Source organism: Ornithodoros turicata, chromosome 6 (genome assembly GCF_037126465.1).
Source record: "Ornithodoros turicata isolate Travis chromosome 6, ASM3712646v1, whole genome shotgun sequence".
In the NCBI taxonomy this organism is placed as follows: domain Eukaryota; kingdom Metazoa; phylum Arthropoda; class Arachnida; order Ixodida; family Argasidae; genus Ornithodoros; species Ornithodoros turicata.
In genome coordinates, this window is record NC_088206.1 from 15714010 (window position 1) to 15733857 (window position 19848).

The 19848-nt window shown below is 46.4% G+C and overlaps 1 long non-coding RNA gene across 1 annotated transcript; it reads left to right on the forward strand.

Annotated features, from left to right (window-relative positions):
- The first annotated feature begins 5725 nt into the window (after positions 1 to 5725).
- LOC135397651 (uncharacterized) lies at positions 5726 to 18676 on the forward strand. Its single transcript, XR_010423687.1, has 3 exons — positions 5726 to 5825; positions 15662 to 15831; positions 18522 to 18676. It is a non-coding gene; the product is annotated as an uncharacterized LOC135397651 (long non-coding RNA).
- The last annotated feature ends 1172 nt before the right edge of the window (positions 18677 to 19848 follow it).

Sequence of the window (19848 nt, forward strand, 5' to 3'; positions counted from 1 at the left end):
ACCTATTTTATGTTTTTCCAACATCCTAATATACGTGCGCAATTCACATTCATTACCAGTGTTCATTAACCTCTAGAAGGTCGCCAAACCCATTTAGAAAGTATAAGCTGACCGAAACGCAAAAGCTAGCACGTGGCCATGTAAAGCGCTCCGTAGGAAAGTAAAAAAAAATAATAATAATAAAAAAGCAGCCCCGGTAACCGGACCCAAAGGTGACCACTATTCTCCTTCAAGCGAGAGGGCGTGGTAGAGACATATCCACTACGATATAACACATTGTTTGCTTTCTCAATCCACAATTGTTACTTATCAGACGAGGCACAACGGGCCACTTGACGTACAATGGGAACTTTAACCTTATATCGGATAATCATTTGGCACCGCTTGCAGCGGGTGAGCTAATCAAAGTAGCCGCGCAAAGTTCGCTGCATAGTGGGAATCACCTGAGCTAGCTATTGATTATCTATTGATTACTTAGAACACCCGCAGCGTATCCTTGTTCAATGTCCTCCTTGCCAAACTTTGGGGGGGCGGGGGAATATGTTTAATGCAAAGTAAGAAAAAGGAAAGGGAAAGGTTAGCCACGGTGTGGGCTTGCTATTCCCTAACGCTTTCAAGCAAACAGAAGAAAACAGCTGGGATACAGAAAATTATCAAAAAATACAGAAGAAACAGCTCCTTCACTAATCGTTGCGCATCAGAGAATGCCCAGCAGTTTAGATTCCCGAAGGAATCGTGTCAGCGCAGACGTGACTTCAGCGTGCTGGGTAGGGCCAAGTAGCACCGCGAGGGAAAGCTCTCGGTAGCCTAGATGAGCAAGGCGGCGCCGGAGACTCGATCGGTCGGTGGCCAAACTTTGGGAATGTTGCTATATCAACCACAGTCGTGTTCCGTCTTTAAGAACATCTTGGGTGCTTAATGAGATCTTCATAATATATCCGCGTTACATGACCTGAAAAAAAGACGTATAGAACGTTTCGAACACTACCTTGTCTGGTGGTAAAATGTGCACAGAAAAAATTCACCCGCAATGTCGTTCTTATAGATCTACGAATCGTAAGCTCATAGGCCTTATTGAGTCTGAGGCACCACAACGGAAGACACACCGACTGAGATGGGAATATGAGTCGGTGTGCGTTGTGTGCGTTCTGTTGTGGAGCCCCAGACTCAAGGTCTTGACGCCTACAGCAAGTTTACGCCAGGTGGCTTGCATCCTTCTCCACTACCGAACTCGACCGCTGAGTATAACGTAAGTAAGCGTGATGTGGGCAAGCTTACGCTTGTCCCATCCTACAGCTGGCAATACGACAATATTGCTTGGCCCATTATCATATCCAGCTCGCTAACGCGCTACCTTTTACTAGCGCTGCTTATCGTCCTATAGACAAAGTGGGACCTTGGTCCTCGCACTGAAGTTCCTCGTTATATCTTTCGACAAATTACCTCTAGCAGTGGGGTATAGCGAGAGTGACAGCCTTTGAAAAACACCTACACACATGAGTGGCAATCAGCAAAGTGCGGGATCGAGTCCCGCCAGGTCCTGTTTTTTCGGCCTGTACCCTGGGACACGTATGAAGCACGCAAACACGAGTGATATTGGGGATGCTGTCCTTACTAGTGCAACAACAAACATGTATTGACAATGTCATGGGATGTTTCACCGCTTAGGCTGCGGTATCAAACACTAGAGACGGGACGAATCGAGAATTTGCCGAATCCGAATCCAAATCCAAGGAAGGTTCCGCGAATCCACGAATCTTACGAATCTCGAATCTTTCGAATCCTTTCTTTAAAAAGAGTTTGAAAAGCCAGAAAAAAAAAAATACTGAAAAGTGTTCTGAAGGAGAATATGAAATAGTTCGGTTTCAGGAGAAAATATATCCATATAGTTCTTCTTAAACGTAATTTATTTAACATGTTGTTCATCGACTACAAGAAATACATAAATTCTCGAGTCTGAATTATTTCCATAAACCTAAGCAACAATCAAAAGCAAAGCCATGTTATTCTTAAACTTGTAATGTAACAGTTCTTGCTTGAACTCTTTCAGTCCAGAGCAAGGTAAACAAACAAGCAAGGAAACACCCGTCGGCCAATCAGGTTATCCGTGGACTCCGGAGGCGCCAATTTGAAAAAAGACACAAGCAAACGCAGTTGGTGGATTCGAAAGATTCGATTCGCCATTTTGGGCACTGGGATTCGGATTCCCGAATCTCGAATCCCTGTCTAGGATTCGAGGATTCATGGATTCGGTTGGCACATCCCTATCAAACGCCATTCCATGTGAGTCGGTACGAGTGATATGAAGAAGCATGGAATGAAATACGCACGCAGATACTCTGTGGAGCGGAAACCTATTGTTCGTCCCGTAATCCCAATTGTTCCAGCACACTTCGCCTGGAGCTGACCAGGTGACGTACAAAGCCCTCAGGAATATCCCCTTATGTGGGCGTCGGCTCCTCTTCAGGCTCTCTAACAGAACCTGGCGTACAGGTGAAGTTCCACGCGAATGGAAAACTGCAATGGTTGTTCCTCTCCTGCTACCAGGCAGGTCGCCGCATAATATTGATTCCTTTCGCCCGATCGCCCTCACAAGCTGTTTTGCGAAGACAATGGAACACATGGTTTTCCTTGAACTGGTACCTGGAAAGCGCGCGCTTTTTTGCCTGATGTCATGGCAGGCTTTCGTCAGGGACGTTCAGCAAATGACAACGTACTCGATCTCGTCACAACAAGCGAAGGCTGAAGGAAACGTCATCGGTGCAGTTTTTCTCGACGTAGAGAAAGCTTTGGACAACGTGTTGCACAGCGCCATCGTCGTGGCGCTACAAGAGGCAGAAGAAGGAGGTTGTGCAATCTCATGGATCCAGGACTTTCCATCTGACCGACGCATCTTCGTGCACACAGCGGAAGGTGACACTGCTTCTCATCCCGTCCGTCGTGGTGTTCCACAGGGAAGTGTATTGAGCCCTCTCCGCTTTAATGTTATAATGGCTTCACTTCCCGCCCAGATTTGTAATCATACCCGCATCACTCTGTACGTCGACGACCTCTGCATATGGACCTCTGGCACCCGCCAAGACACTGTCCAACGCCGGTTACAATGCGCATTGGATTCTATTGTAGAATACCTTGCCGACCGAGGCTTATCGGTCTCCCCTGTTAAGACCGTTGCCATGGCATTCACCCGGCGCTCATACCAAAAATATCCATTGTTCGTCAGAGGTGCACCGCTGGACTTTGTACCTCTTTGCGAGTACCTTGACGTGACATTAGACAGAGGCATGACGTGCTCCCGGCAATAGCCACCAAGACCAGCGGTTTTGTAAATGCTCTACGTTGCATTGCTGGATCATCGTGGGGCCCTTCATGCGCTGACCTAATTCTGGGCACATTGCGGTACAGCCTGCCTATTCTACACGGCCTCAGTGTATCCGGAGAGCGTGAGCTTCTCAATATTCAAGCCCGAAGCCTCCGGGTCTGATTTGCAGTTCCCAGAACGACAGATACCTACTTTGTCCTGGCAGAAGCACCCGAGACACCAGCAGGCGTCCTACGAGACGTGGAAACACTTCGGATATATGCGCGGTACCTCACACAGCACCCCTACCATTATCTTCGGCTCATCGATGTTGACTGTCCGGACTCTAGCTTTGGTATTGCTGTTGACCACCTGAAAGTATGCCTCCCCACCCCACCATCAGTGCGTTCCTAAATATGCCCCGCCAATCTGGACCCTTCGCAGGCCCCCTCTATGTGACCACATTCCTGGTCTTCTGAAGAAAAACTCGGTACCTCCCGTTGTTGCCCATCGACTTACGCTGGAGCACCTCAGCTCAGCTTACTCGCAACGACTTCCTGTGTACACCGATAAATCACTGTCTCAAGGCGGGTCAACAGCAACCTTTTATATCCCACATGAGAACTTTGAAATGGCGCACGAACTCCCCTACGACAAGTCATCTACCGAGTCCGAGCTCTTCGCCATATTGACTGCGTTGGACCACATAGGGGGATCAGCGCCTGGCGCTTGGACTGAGTTCACGGACAGTAAGGTGGCGCTAGAAGTTCTAGCAAATTATTGTTCCAGAACAATCGGCGGCCTAGACACCATGATAGTCGCAACATACAACCGACTTGTATCCTCGGGTCATAGCCTATGTTTCCAATGGGTGCCCAGTCACACCGGCCTGCACGGAAACACCCGCGCAGATGCCTTAGCACGTCGGGCACATGGGACGTCACCTTCAATAACTGTCTCCTACCACTTTCAGCCTCAGCATGTCGGTTACAGACACAGCGACCCCGTCATATAGCGGCACTCGACAGTTTCAAGAGGATGCTGTCCGACTGAAGGAGCATCTGCGGTCTATCGACCCGTCGATGGATTTCGTTGCCACACACCACTACTCGCGTCAAGAAGCGTCCATTATACACCGACTACGACTTAATGCCGCCAGGACACCTCTACTTCTCTGTAAAATGGGTCTTCTCCAGTCGCCCAAATGCCTTACTTGCGCTGTTGAAGCTGATATTCAACATCTTCTCCTCGACCGTCACAGGTTCGACACCCCTCGAGCCACGCTCAGACGACGCCTACTTGAGCTGCGGTGCACAGACTTTTCTCTGGCCACTCGGCTCGGCCCAGTACGACATCACACACAGCGGTCTGTGACCAAAGCAGTTTTGACTTTCTTGAGCGATTCATGTCTTATGAACAGCCTGTGAACTCCAGTCGTGCAATCTCATTCTTCAGTGCCCCACTCTTACCCCCAACGCATTAACCTCATGCTTTCCTTTTAAAGTCATCTTCTGAAATCCAATCATTCTTTCACCGTTTGTTAGTTTATCCTTTATTTCCTAATTATTTTCTTTTCTTTGTTTATTTATTTTATTCTTCTTTCATTTATTTTTTTTCTTTGCGGAATAGCAAACAGACGTCCCGTTTGGCTGACTTTTCCCCCGTTTTTTTTCCCTTTCCTCTGATAAATGTATTTCACTAATATGTGCTGTTATACTCGTGACTGTTCCTCACGAGCCAATATTACTTTCTCGTTTCATGTTTGAATATGGGACAGCTTCACGGGCTTGCGCTGCAGACCCAGTTGTTACATGATGTTCTTCCTCTAGTAAAATAAATTGAACCTGAAACATGAACGTCAACGTCATTTTTCTAAACCTTACAATTATTTTTGTTTCTCCTAAGGGTGCTAAGGGGTTGCTAAGAGTGCGCAATTTTTAAATTGTATCGGTTATCCGAAAGGTTTGTAACTTACAATGATGTTTTCATCCATTCACATGGCCTTATTGCCACATAAGCTTTCAGAATTCCGCATTGTATTTCTTGGATATCGCGGGCATTATCTGCTCGCTATCCGTTATATGTATCACATGTGATCTTGTGTCAGTGACCTTTTTGTCTCCCTGTATCTGTCTATGGGTTTCCCGCTATAGCAGTGCAATGTGGAGCGCGCTTATAAAAACGCAAGCCGCTCCTTCCAGCTCAGGGCGCGTTTTTCAGCGGACCGTAACGCATTTACAACAAGATGCATTACTCTGCCTTGCTATTAGTTTTTGTCGCACTAGCGTACGGTAAGCCAGGGAATCTCCAATACAAGGATTGCGGTAAGCGGGATAACTGCCTTGTTTGGCGACGTTGCTGCTCGAGTATACTTTTAGTTTCTTTCAATGTGACGGAATTTGCTTCTCCGCGAGAACAGGGTCGAAAGGAAAGATTCTACATGTCAAGCTGGACCCGTGCGATTCTGTCCCTTGTGCGGTCAAGAGAGGGCGGCCTGCGGTTCTCTCCGTTGCGACCATCTGACGTAAGTGAGGGGAACATTATATAATCGAATAGTCCTTTTTAATTTTACTCATTGCGTTCACTATTGCGTTTCAATACGTCCGTCCGCCCGTCCGTGACGGACGCATGGGACGCACTTTTGCGGCGCTGCTTTACGAAAAACGGCTTACAGCCGACTACGTGAAGTGAAGTGAAGTAAAAGAGCACGCGACTGCACGGTTACCGGGGCAACGACCGCAATTTTTTGCGTCGCTTCGTCAAAAAATGCAACTCTGCGAACCTATGCGTCCGTCGCTTTCGTGGGAGCTTGCGTCGTCTCGCAGACGGACGCAACGCTGAAGGATGCATTGAAACGCGTACCAGACTTTACCATTCCTTGAAATCGAGGGACGCGTAGGGTGACATTTTTTTTTTCTTCCCAATTTCATTTTCAATCGCGTACAATGAAACGGTGACACATTCTATTTTCTTTCATCACCAAGCAACCGACCTTGCTGCCCAAAATTAACGCCGAGTAACGAATATATTTTTAAAGGCGCACTTCGAACATACCGGGTGTTTTTTTTATATACCTTACAGAATTTTTATAATAAAACCATGAAAGCTACGCAGTCTCATGAGTTCTGGAGTAGTCTGACCCGATAAATGAATAAATTAATCAATGATGGTTTATGTGGCAGGGTGAACATCCTGTCGGAAAGCGCATGTAACTATGTACTGCACGACTATAGTTACCTACAATTCATTAATTCACTTATTAACTAGATGTTTTGGGGGAAATGCGATATATTGGCAAGAATTGGAGATAGCAAAATTCGAGCCAGTCATTTATTTAAAGGCCGCCTTTTTCTAAATATCCTGAAACAAGCACTTACTTACAGGTATAAATAACTACGCAAATGAGCCAAAAGCGAAACGATGCACTTCTTAAGTTACGCCCCATTTCGTCCAAACGTTTATTTCGTCCAAGTACTCACAACGTGCAAATATTTAATTCGACCGAAAAAAATCGGACGTACTGAACACTTGAACGAAATGAACAGGCGAGGAGAAACTTGCCCAGCGCGTCCAATACCCGTACCGTCCAATAGCCCATTTCGTCCAAATGGGGGAATTCCCAAAATCTTTCGGCAGGCGACTGCCTGGCTGCATTCATGAAAGCACAGGCCATTTTGACACTGGGTGAATGGCAGGTGACTGTATTCATGAAAGCAAATGGATTATCGATCAAACGGGGAATCACAGAAAACACAAACCCGTTCACAGGACCGCTGACCTACAGTGACCGTCCAGTTAACGATGTGTTGTTTCCCAATGTCTTTCTTGGAAACATCTAGGGATCTGAAAGGAAACTCCTTTGCCTTTACGTAGACTACTTGGAGCGGCAATGGCTTACCAACGTTCATCTCTGGAATTAGTTTGCGGATGAGGACGATCTCCGCACAAACAATCACGCCGAAGGGTGGCATAATTCGCTGCGCATGAAATTCAAGAGCCAACCCCACATGACGTTTTCCAAGTTCCTCGTCGAACCATACACAATGTAAGCACAACCAGGTAAGAAACAAATTCGCATAATCAGGGAACATCATCATGATAATTAATAGAATATATACTTCCTCGCTTGCTCTCTTTGTATTCATGCTTCTTACCGCCATTTGCAGGTACGCATACGGCTGCTGTTGAACGATACAAGAGGCTCGCTCTTCCTTCTCATGGGCGTACGTAAAATACAGCTCAGGGGAAACGAAGCACCCTTCACAGACGTAACAGAGCAGTTTGCTCATGTCATCAAGGCACAGCGCATATCCCACTTGCTGGGCCATGCAAAGGAAAAAAACAACAACTAAACGGAGCAGGCTGGGCATTTGTTTCTCGTTTTACTCGGTGTATAACATCTTTCAGTGGAAATGTTTAAATCTTACCTTCAACTAATAAGTCAGTTGTTGGAATGGAAAAAAAGAAAGAAAGAAAAATAAATAAACAGAGCAGGCTGAGCATTTGTTTTTAGTTTTACTTGGTGTATGGCATGGCATCTTTCGTTGTGAATGTTTAAATCCTACCTTCAATCGTAAACGAAGCAATTGTTCACTCGCATTCGGAGATCCCCCTCCCTTTTCGGACGAAACAAGCGTTTGGACGGTACGGTTATTTGGACGGGTTGGTCAAGTTTTCCCCCATTTGGTTCAGTTCGTCCAATGCCCACTATATCCAATTTTTTTCGGACGTGCTAAGTACTTGGACGTTGTGAATACTTGGACGAAATAAACATTTGGACGAATCGGGGTGCCACCCACTTCTTGAGGGTAGCACCCCGATTCGTCCAAATGTTTATTGTTTATGTCCAAATGTTTATGTTTATGAACCAAAGGGGGGGAAACTTGACCAACCCGTCCAAATAACCGTACCGTCTCCAAATGCTCGTTTCGTCCGAAAAGGGAGGGGGATCTCCGAATGCGAGTGAACAATTGCTTCGTTTACGATTGAAGGTAGGATTTAAACATTCACACCGAAAGATGCCATGCCATACACCAAGTAGAACGAAAAACAGATGCTCAGCCTGCTCTGTTCATTTATTTTTCTTTCTTTCTTTTTTTCTTTTTTCATTCCAACAACTGACTTATTAGTTGAAGGTAAGATTTAAACATTCCCACTGAAAGATGTTATACACCGAGTAAAACGAGAAACAAATGCTCAGCCTGCTCCGTTTAGTTGTTCTTTTTTTCTTTCTTTTTTTCATTTAAACGACTAACTTATTAGTTAGAATGGCCCAGCAAGTGGGACATGCGCTGCAGGTATTCCTTGATGACATGAGCAAACTGCTCTGTTATCACTGCTGTAACTGCTGCCTCCCATCCTTCTGCATCCCAGAGGATGGAGCTGAGCACGGCTTCAAGCTCCCTCTTATGTCATCTGCTGAGGCCGAGGCATTCGCACTACTGGCCGCTTTGAGACATGTCTCCTCGTGTGCGCCCAGGGCCTGGTCGGTCCTCACCGACAGTAAAGTGGCTCTGGAGGCGCTGGCCTCTTACTCTGCCGCAGTCATCAGTGACACCTACACCACGATCATCGCCCTGCACTCTGAGCTTGTATCACTGGGACACGAAGTGGTGTTCCAATGGATTCCGAGCCATGTCGGAATTTCAGGCAATGATCGTGCTGACGCTCTTGCTCGGCAAGCCCACGACGCTGAGCAACCAACTGTCTTTCCCCTTTCCCCTTGCGCACTCTATGTGCCAGCTGAAAATCCGCCGCTTCACTGCCAACCGCACACAGCTCTTTCAGCAAGAAGCTATACGAACCAATGCCTTCCTTAAATCCATTGACCCTTTAATGACATATGCTGTGCCTGGCCGCATCCCGCGCATCGAGGAATCGCTGCATCATCGGCTGCGGCTGAATGTAGCCCGAACTCCTCTCCTCCTATTTAAGATGAATCAGCACCCATCACCTCTTTGCCCAACGTGCAACGTAGAAGCCGATGTGCCACACATTCTCATTGCCTGTCAGCGGTACGAAGACCACCGATCGAGTCTCCGGCGCCGCCTTGCTTATCTAGGCTACCGAGAGCTTTCCCTCGCGGTGCTACTTGGCCCTACCCAGCACGCTGAAGTCACGTCTGCGCTGACACGATTCCTTCGGGAATCTAAACTCCTGGGCATTCTCTGATGCGTCCTATGCGCAAGGATTAGTGAACGAGCTTTTCTTCTGTATTTTTTGATAATTTTCTGCATCTCAGCTGTTTTCTTCTGTTTGCTTGAAAGCATTAGGGAATAGCAAGCCCACACCGTGGCTAACCTTTCCCTTCTCTTTTTTCTTACTTTGTATTAAACATATCCCCCCCCCCCTGCTCTGTTACGTCTGTGAAGGGTGCTTCGTTTCCCAGCATCATTTCCCCTGAGCTGTATTTTCCGTACGCCCATGAGAAGGAAGAGCGAGCCTCTTGTATCGTCTCCTGCTTGGCGAAGCCCCGTTCAACAGCAGCCGAATGCGTACCTGCAAATGGCGGTAAGAAGCATGAATACAAAGAGAGCAAGCCAGAAAGTATATATGCTATATTCTATTAATTATCATGATGATGTTCCCTGATTATGCGAATTTGTTGCTTACCTGGTTGTGCTTACACTGTGTATGGTTGACTCAAATTCGACGAGGAACTTCGAAAACGTCATGTGGGGTTGGCTCTTGAATTTCATGCGCAGCGAATTATGCCACCCTTCGGCGTGATTGTTTGTGCGGAGATCGTCCTCATCCGCAAACTAATTCCAGAGATGAACGTTGGTAAGCCACTGCCGCTCGAAGTAGTCTACGTAAAGGCAAAGGGCCGCAAGTTTCCTTTCAGATCCCTAGATGTTTCCAAGAAAGATCACTGACATTGGGAAACGCGGTACGTAGCGAGAACACAGTTATAGAAAACAACACATCGTTAACTGGGCGGTCACTGTAGGTCAGCGGTCCTGTGAACGGGTTTGTGTTTTCTGTGATTCCCCGTTTGATCGATAATCCATTTGCTTTCATGAATATACAGTCACCTGCCATTCACCCAGTGTCAAAATAGTCTGTGCTTTCATGAATGCAGCCAGGGAGTCACCTGACGAAAGGAGCAGAGCCTTTGGGAATTCCCCCATTTGGACGAAACGGGCTATTGGACGGTACGGACGGTATTGGACGCGCTGGGCAAGTTTCTCCTCACCTGTTCATTTCGTCCAAGTATTCAATACGTCCGATTTTGTTCGGACGAATTCAATATTTGGACGTTGTGAGCACTTGGAAGAAATAAACGTTTGGACGAAATGGGGTGTAACCCTTCTTGAGCCCCAAAAGAGGAAAAGGGTGTTCTTTGCGTCGGAGGGTCACGTGTTTTCTAGCCATGGAGCTGATTGGAGTAGGCGCTGATCAAATGGTCAGATAGACCGTGGGCACAGTTCCCTGTGAAGTCGGCCTAGGACGCACGATCCGCCCTCTGCGATGGTCCTGACGATGCCTGCCTGAGCGCTGCCGACTGCGGCAAGCCAGAGCCGCTTATGAGGAGAGTTTGGCCATTGGGAGGAGCCTCTCTCCAAGCGCGCCATTTGACGTCACACAATGGGCGGCGCCAAGGTCAGTGGTACCATTTTGGATCAGACATATCGTCTTGAAATCTCCTATTCCGCCATTATGGAGCAGAGGCACAACCTTGAAATTCCCCCGTGCCGCCGCGGCCCGTCTTTCATCCCGTTTAAGTGGGCGGAGCGATGACGGCTCTGACGTCACGGCGGCTCACCATCTCCGGGCGGCCAAAGATCACACAATGGTCAAACTCTCCTGATAAAAGGCTCTGCGGCAAGCAGTTTCAGCCCCCCCCCCCCCACCACCACTGTTTTTCAACTACCATTCATTACCGTTTTCCAGCACAGATAAGCCGAAAGTGGGGGACCGGGAATATGTTTATTGAAAAAAAAAAAAAAAAAAAGAAAGGGGGGAAAGGTTAGGCAGGCGTAGACCGACTTGCTATTCCTTTAAGAAAGAAGAAGGAAAGAAAGAAGAAGAGAAAAAAAGAAAAAAACGCACACACAAAAGGGGCCTTAGAGGCTGGTTGAGAGGCCGGTGGCACGAAGAAAGCGCAGGAGAGTGGTTGTGCAGGACCGGGCCGAGCAAGGTGGCCAAATTGACGTTAGGGCAGCCAAGTTGTCGCAAGTGGCGTTGGAGTATGAGTCTTTGAGAAAACCGGGGTACTTGTCGTTTCTGCGCTCGAGAAGTGCGTAGCTCCGGTTTCGGCTCATTAACATCATCCCAATCATTAGCGGGTCACCCAATATCATCGTCATCATGTATTTATCTCTCATTAGCATATCAGAATTTGGCGCTTTATATGTATCTCAAAGCACGTTGAAAGATGAAAGTCACTGGAAAGGTTAGCCAGCTGTAGGACTCGAACCCACATCTTCGGGATTGTCGGTCCAGGGCTCTACCAATTAAGCTAAGCTAACACGCCTTCTCAGCGACTTCCAGGGTGCGTCATGTGAAGGGACAAACCAGCCACTCTCTCTCACTCATCCTCCTTTCACTCTTACATTTTTGCTCACTCATACACACATTCATACGACGGGATCGACGCAGGCGGCAACTGTTGAACATGAAAGAAACATGAAACAATTCTTTTATGTTCAAAGTACGTGTTCATTTCTGGATTTTTAAAAGAGGGTCGACTCAAATAATGATAGCTTCCCATTCTGCTGTCTCGTATTTTTCCCGAAAAGAAGTCATTGAATGAATTTTAGGTAATGTGTCGTCAGTAGTACAAGCGCTGTTCCACAGGATGTCCGCCTGACCGCCGCCTGCTAAAATTGCATCAGTGCTGCTCTCACAGTGTTTTAAGAAACTGTAAAGGGTAAAAAAAAACTGCATATTTTTTTACCTTGGGATAGGAACATACTACCTTCAGGAACTGTTACGCCAAGTATTTAATTTGAAATATTCTCAAGTCTAATATTATTTTTTAATTATTGAAATTCAAATTATGCTGTTGAAATTCAATTGAATTTGCTTCAATTGTAGATATTCAATAATTGGATTAAATTCACATCAACAATTAAATCAATGCAATAATTGTGAAATTCAATTAAAATTCCATTTTGTTGCTAGATAAGTATTGAATTTTAAATATTTAATTTGAAGAAAAGTGAGAAGCGCACATTTCCTGATAAAATTTGCAAGAGCGGGCGCAGCGGCGGCGGTCTCCGTTGTGACGCCAGTATGACGTCAGATCGCGCGAGTGCTTTTATTGGCTGCCGAGAATCGTCTGTACACTGTTAAAACAGAGGGGGGGGGGGGGGGTGTCGAGGTAGCTTGCCGTTGTTGGCCGCACTCAAGTGGGCATCGTCACGACTATAGCCAAAAAAAGGAAAAGAAAGTGGGAGAAAGGGGAGTTGAGGACTTCAAAGTGATGTAGAAGCAGGAATACCGGTACTGATGGGACGGAAGCACACTGTAGGTGAGAGGTGCACTAGAGTGGTCTCTCCGCTAGGCCCGTTGCTTGAAGAAAGCGCACGAGGCCGCGAGTTTTTGAAAGTCGTTCCGCACAAGAACCTTCGGGGAAGAGGACGTCCGTCAGTATACCAGGCCTGGCGTGGGGAAGATGGGTTTCCCGCATGGCATGGTATGCACGACATTCTGTCAGGATATGCGCAATTGTCTCCGGATGATTACAGTGTCCGCAACTGGAGTCCTCCCTGGAGCCGATCTTGCACAGTTGCGAGTTCGTGAACGCAGATCCTGTGCGTAATCGATGGAGCATTGTCTGCATACCACGGGGAAGATCTTTCGTGGGAAGAGAGGGTCGGTGATTCTGCATGATGTCCTGTATGCCAGGGTGACGCACCTCAACTAGCTGTTAAAACAGAACTTCACCACATAGCGCGTTCCTAGCCAACCATCACACCGAATGATATCATTCTGTGCATTGATTTGTTGAAAATGGGAGGAGGCGCCTATCTGGGACAGATTATCTTGTCCCAGATAGGCGCCTCCCCCCTGTTTTGAACAAATCATGACACAGAATGATATCATTCGGTATGATGGTTGGCTAGGAGCGTGCTATGTGGTGAAGTGCTGTTTTAACAGTGTAGCTCGACTGCTCTGCTTCAGGTGCGGGACGGGCGGCGCGTCGTACTACCTCAAAAATAAAATAAAAGAAGGCGCGCGCCTCACTATTGGCTGGGTAACGTGACGTCACAGACAGGCCACCCAGTGGGGAAGGAGCTTTCCTGACCCGCAGAATTGGAAGCTCTCTTGTGCACCTGAATCACATGTCCTCCCCAAAAATTACTCACACTGATTGATTGGTTTGTAAAAGAAAAAATTGAGATGTGCGTCTCGAGCCACTCGGGACTGGCTACTCCAGGACGCGTTATTCAGAAAAGAAAGGGAAACTACACAAATCTATACACTCTGAAACGGAATGGAAACGGTATGGATGAAAAAACATAACCACAAAACTTGGCACCAAAAGCAACAGTGTATAGGAGAGTCCACGTGCGAAATCTCAATGCACAAAAAACAATTAAGCGTCACAATGTGTCAAAGAGGTCCGTCGAGAAGAGAAATTGCACAAGGGCGCGCACGGCAGGTATGCGCTGATTTGCTGGCCAGCACCCAAGAACCTTTTCGGTGGAGTATGGCCGATTATCCAGGCGGGTCAGCGATGACACAAGGCACATTCCCATTCTTTTATCACTGTAGACCAGAATACGTTTTTATATAGTAAAAATATAAAATTAGATCCATATAGGAGCACTACGACTCTGCTATAGGAGTATGACTCATTTTTCTCACAAATGCATGATAATGGAAAGCATTTATAATGCAATGTAATGTTTGTATTTCTAGTTTCTCCCGACATTGACGTCAAAGCGTGTGTACTGTCATCAAAGTGAAAGCAGGCCATCTCCGCCAACGCAGGCCATCCGACCTACCCGTCCTGCTACAACAACAACAACAAATAAATCGTGACTATGACCTGGGGTGATTCACCACTGGAGAGCAGTACACTGCTCCATTACACGCGAAACACTAGATGTGAGATATGGGAATGAAGTTAAAGTTACGTGCAAGTACAACAATTGAGCGGCTACATGATTGCTATGGAATGTTCTAAAAACGCATTCTCATAATATCGAACGAAAGATTTATTCCGTGCAGTTCATACCGAACTAAGAGAAGAAAAAAAAAAGAAAGAAAGAAAAAACGCACTGCGTCCATGTTTTACATTTACCTGGAACAGAAAGACCTGTCCGTTTCATTCGCATGGCGAATTCGTCTTGTCGATTTGGAGCAACTGTTTCTGCTCCGCGGCGGAGAACACATATTTCACTGGTCGTTTCAGATCAATTCGCACGGTGACGGCGTGATCCCTTCTTGCCCCGCCGAGAAACCTCGGATTCAGCCGGAACTCCAACGAAGCATTGTTGTAACCTTCCGCATCTTCAAGGCCGAGCATTCCGGTGGTGGATTCCGATTTGGTTCCTCCATTCCGGATTTTGTTACTCTGTGTAGCCGATTTGGGTGCTTGCTCTTGATCGACCAGTCGAATTTGCCATTAGTTTGCACCCATCAGGTTGAGTACCCTCACTTGCGCTGACAACGGTCATCCCGTTGCATAGCTCTGAACACCATAATCATTTGCGCTTTTTCTTCTTTCTTATTAAGCATTTTCAGGGAAGAGTTTATCGAGGCGATACCTTTATGGGGTCAAGTATACAGTGAACTCACGTTTATATGACCCCCGATAATCTGATATGCTCTCTTTATGACAGTTTTTCTTGGGAACCGTTCCGCCACCATGAATCCACCTCGTTATCATGACACTCCGCTTATCCGACATTTTTGCAGTCTAATGCATTGCATTTTATGACCGACATTGGCAAAAGTAGGGCAAAACACAAGTATTATCTTGTCGTTATTATGACCACGTCACATGACCCGCAGAGTAGCGCTAGGCAAAGTTTGGGATGGTTGATCTCGGAATTACTCATAGCGCCATTCGGACTACCAAAGCACTGTAGTGCGTTAAAAATGCTCTAATCACAGGACCCGGTGACACCGTGCTGCTGCTGCGGTCGTGCACGTAAGAATCACCGTAACGAAGCGATCTCTGCGGTCAGCGGAGGTTGCATCTCTCGTTAATATGACAATTCGCTTTACGACAAAAATCTGCGGGAACGGTGATGGTCATATTAACGAGGGTTCGCTGTATACCGTGTAGGCCCGTTCGTAGCTATAGAATTCCACGTCACGGTGTCCTGACCTGTATAGTGTCTTCCTTCTTTGGGTTGTGCGAGGAGGATCCAGTCTGGCTGTAGAGCAACAGTTTTCTTTCAGACGTCAACAGTACGAAGTTGTCCTTGGATGCTCGCTTCACATTCTGGGGCATGGAACACCGGGTGCCAAATGTGGAACCAGACCTCTGCAAAAGCATCAAGTGTCCCGTCGCTGCTGGACAAACCTATGAAATCTTTCAGGATATCGAAACAAGCAAATGGATGCCCGCCGTAAGTCCCGCACTCTTAAAACAGAGGTGATGGTGGTGGTGGTGCATGGTGGTTGCGACGAGACCGGCTAGCTGTTCTCTCAAAACAGAACTTCGCCGCGTGGCACGCTACGGCCAAATCATTATCCCGAGTTACATTGTTCTCTCACCTGGTTTGTTGAAAACGGGAGGAGTTCGCCCTTTCGTGACGCTTATATGACGTTAAATTTATCACAAAATGCGTACGCCTGCAGTTTTAAGCAAATCAGTGGAGAGAACGATGCTATTCAGGATGATGGATCACTAGGAGCGTCTTATGCGGTGAAATGATGTGTTATGTGGTGAAGAGAAGGGCGCGTTACACACCTAAAACAGGGGGGGGGGGGCGAAATAGCTTGCAATTGTTGGCCGCACACGAGTGGGAATCGTCACGACTACAGTGAAAAAAAAAAAAAAGGGGGGGGAGGAGGAAGAGAATTGAAGGGTTCAAAGTGAGGTAAACAGGTGCTGGTGGTGTTGCTGAGAGAGCTCATCACCACACCACATCACACGCGAATGGCAAACCACTGCACGGAATGATGCGGTCATCGCTCTTGATTTGTAGAAAGTGTGGGCGTACGCCTTTTTGTGACAATGAACATCACCGCACAATCGTCACAGAGAGGCGTATGCCTCCTGTTTTTTTTACAAATCAGGGGACAGAACGATCTCATTCGGGACGGTGGTTATTGGCTACACTCTTAAAAATGAATTTCACCGCATAGCGCGCTCCTAGCCAACCATCATCTCGAATGATATCGTTATCTGCCCTGATTTATTGAAAACGGGAGGCGTACGCCTTTTTTGTGACAATTATGAACAGCATAAGTGTCACAAAAAAGGCGTACGGCTCCCGTTTTCAACAAATCAGGTCAGATAACGATATCATTCGAGATAATGGTTGGCTAGGAGCATGCTATGCGGTGAAGTTCATTTCTAAGAGTGTAGGAGCGTGCTAGACGGGGTTACATCCCATTTCGCCTATTCCCACTTCGCCTAATCCGGATTATCGGATTAGAGAGGCAGGAGGGGTGACAGGCGTTAGGCGAAATGGGACTGCCGTGCAATCTCATTAGGCGGAACGGGACTGTCGGCAAGTGGGCGTTACTTACACGCCCCGCCTCGATGGTGACGTCTGCAAGAAATGAATGCGCTCGTCCGACAACCACCTTACGTCGTCTGAAACAAGGACCCTTTACATTTGCAAATGAAGGTGTGTGCGATGGGGGGCGGACAATTCCTCACCGAACATTTGCTCACCAATCAAGAGCAGAGACCGCACATTTGCTGCAATTTGATGTTTCCAGGGTCCCACCAGTCAACCCTCCTCCTCCTCAAGCCACAACAAGGTATGTTCTCCTGTGAGAAACTACCACTCTATTATACTGTGCCACCACCCACCAAACACGACACCTACGGTAACTTACGAAAAAAAAAAAAAAAAAGAGAAGAAATAGGCACATATAAAACTTGGTGAGCATTGGTCCGCCTTGAGCGTTCGCACAAATGTACGGTGAGCAAATTTCCTGGATCCGTGCGCGATACCACTAATCCTAGATGCTGGACACGGAAATGGATCAGCTACTACTAACAGGTCTTTCGTGCGGCTCAGAGGATTTGACTTTGAATGAAAAAAGAAAAAAGGCAGAGGGCAGATTTTTGCTCAGTTGAAAGAAAAGAAGGGTACGCCGCAGTGTTGTACGTAACGCCGTTACAGTAATCGATCCTCTATTTCGGTACCGGAGTGCAGATCGCGATATTGTGCTTGATAAAATATATATGCTTGAATAAAACACCAAGGTTTTAAAGTTTTGTGAAGATGCGAAAGTGACTTTTGGCAGCATGACAGGGGACCGCCTTCTTTCCTCACGTGACACGGATCAGTAGGCGAAGTGGGACTGTCTGCAGCATACATTAGGCCAAATGGGACCCCCTGCGGTTCGAAGTCGGTGAACCTGCTAAGGAATTGCGAGATAATCCGCTAAAAAGCATTAGGCGAAATGGGAATAGGCGAAATGGGAAGACACGCTAGACGGTGACAGTAACTAAGTATTATTTGAAAAACAAAAAACAAAACAAAAAAAAAATGCGGTGAAGTTCTGTTTTGAGAGTGCAGTTTCAGAGGAGGTCAAGGACCGCACGTGACAGAAATTGTAACAATAATGTGTAAATAGTATATTTATTGATACCAGAACTGCACAACATGACATTCATGTGGTTCTACTTTCTTTAATCTAATTGAATTCTATGAAATGAATAAAGTTTTTACTGATAATAAGGATACTAATATATAAAATAAGTAAATAATTTGAAAATGGACGCGTTTCGCAGCTGTTCCTCCACTTGACGCGGCAGCGAAAAATCTACATGAAAGGCGTATATGAAAGGCATGATAGGCGTAAATCGTAAAAGCTGAAAGGAATGCTTAGATGACACGGAGACGTAGCGAATTAATGCCGCTGACTGGACAACGCTTCCGGCAGACCAGCCCCCTCCATTGCGCCTGCCACTGTGCAGAAATTTTAACACCAGGCAGTTACGTGTCCCGCGAAATTGAACGACTCGCAATTGGTATAACGGTCCCCTGATAGTGTGGTTTCCTCCCCGGTTCCGACCAACTTGTTATTTTTATTTGTTGCTGTTACTAACGACAATAATAAATATTTCCTTCAGATGACGACGGCAATAACCATCGATGTAACCGGCGACAGCGGTCAGATTGGATGTCTTACTATGGATCTAAGGCTCGTGTAATAATTTCTGCGTGACCGTACAGCGAGAGACATTGTACGAATAAAAGTTTCTGTTGTGTATACATACAGTTGGCAATACAACATTGCGTCTTGCGTCTCTCCCGCTTGATGACAATATATATATACAGGGTGTTTCAAAAAACGTGTCATTCGGACTTTATAAAAGAACGGGGCGACGGAAAAATACGGGGTAAAAGGCAACTGAATTTGCCATCTTGCAAAAATATTTTCATTTGATTTTAATTAAAATAAGTTGAATTTCTTTAATTGAACTCAAAAATTTCCCAAGTCAACCTAACGTTTTTTTTTTAAACAGAATTTGAGAGCCCGTAGCGAACTTTGTCAGATCCACCAAGAAATCCGCTCGATGTTGCAAATGGAACTGCCCAAAATAAGTCCCGAAATTGAGGCTTCAAAGTTTCGGGTATTCAATGGCGCACTAAATCAGTCGCAAAGATGCGTGGAGAGGGGGACATGCTCCTGCCCCCATGAAAGATAGAAGGTCGAAGAAAGAAGAGGGAGGGAAAAAAGAGGTGGAATCAGTTCTTTTGCCGCTTATCAACGTATGGTGGAATGTCACCCGCCTTGTTATCGGCGCGTCTCGTGCTGCACGCCGGTTAGGCGATAAATTGTTCTAGCTTCATGGGGGCAGGAGCACGTCCTCCTCTCCGCGCATCTTTCGGACTGGTTTGGTGCGCAGTTGAACACCCGAAACTTTGAAGCCTCAGTTTCGGGACTTTTTTTGGGCAGTTCGATTTGCAATATCGAGCGGATTTTTTGGTGGATCTGACTAAGTTCGCTACGGGCTCTCTCATTCTGTAAAAAAAAACGTTAGGTTGACTTGAGAAATTTTGGAGTTCAATTCAAATCAATTTCTTTTAATTAAAATCAAATGAAAATATTTTTGCAAGATGGCAAATTCGGTTGCCAAACAAATGCCGCTTACCCCGTATTTTTCCGTCGCACCGTTTTTTTATGAAGTCCGAATGACACGTTTTTTGAAACACCCTGTATATTACCAATTTGGTACTTTAAAGGTACTCTAAAACTTCATGCGAAGTTGCAAGAGAAAACTAGGAAAGCAGACAACTTGAAATGTACTCAGAGTAAAGAACAAGTGTACCGCAATTTCACCTATAAGTACCCTCGGATTATCTGTCGAAAAGAAAACTGCAATGCCACCCTGCGGCTTACATACACCAGAGCAGCTTATCTGTCGAAGCAGTCCCCTTACGGATTTCCCCTGC